This window comes from Etheostoma cragini, chromosome 8 (genome assembly GCF_013103735.1).
Source record: "Etheostoma cragini isolate CJK2018 chromosome 8, CSU_Ecrag_1.0, whole genome shotgun sequence".
Taxonomy (NCBI): domain Eukaryota; kingdom Metazoa; phylum Chordata; class Actinopteri; order Perciformes; family Percidae; genus Etheostoma; species Etheostoma cragini.
Window position 1 is genome coordinate 565,663 of NC_048414.1, and position 658 is coordinate 566,320.

Consider the following 658-nt stretch of genomic DNA (forward strand, 5'->3'; position numbering starts at 1 on the left):
CACACACACACACACACACACACAGAGTATAAAGACAAATGTAAAACACATCAGACAAGACAAAAAAAATTATTATATATTTAAATCAGTTTTTAAGACATTTTGTCAATTTTTTGAAATTCTTGTATTATATTTTTTTAATTTGTAAATGATAAAAAAGATTTGGAATGACTAAATGCTATAAAATTGAATAAAAACACCCAAATTCAACGACAGTAGTTGAGTGATCCGTGTATTTTACGGCCCCATCCGGGTTATTTAAATGAGTTTGACAGTGACGGTAGAATCAGGGTTAGAGTTAAAGACACACACACGCATGCACGCACGCGCGCGCGCGCGAGCGCGCACGCGGAAGGTGGAGGAACATTTCTACGCATGACTCACACACTCAGGAATCTTCTGAATGCGTCATTAAGTGTCACATGGAAGGAGTTATCTCAGGACAGACAGACAGACAGACACACACACATACACACGCACACACACACACTATCTCAGGACGCGTTACAGACACACACACACACTATCTCAGGACGCGCTACAGACACACACACACTATGTCAGGACGCATTACACACACACACACACACACTATCTCAGGACGCGTTACAGACACACAAACTATCTCAGGACGCGTTACAGACACACACACTATCTC

The 658-nt window shown here is 41.3% G+C and overlaps 1 protein-coding gene across 1 annotated transcript in view; it reads right to left on the reverse strand.

Moving 5' to 3' along the window:
- Positions 1 to 658, reverse strand: part of fem1b (fem-1 homolog b) — a 7,796-nt gene that overhangs the window by 2,893 nt on the left and 4,245 nt on the right. The gene's annotated exons all lie outside the window — the stretch shown is intronic.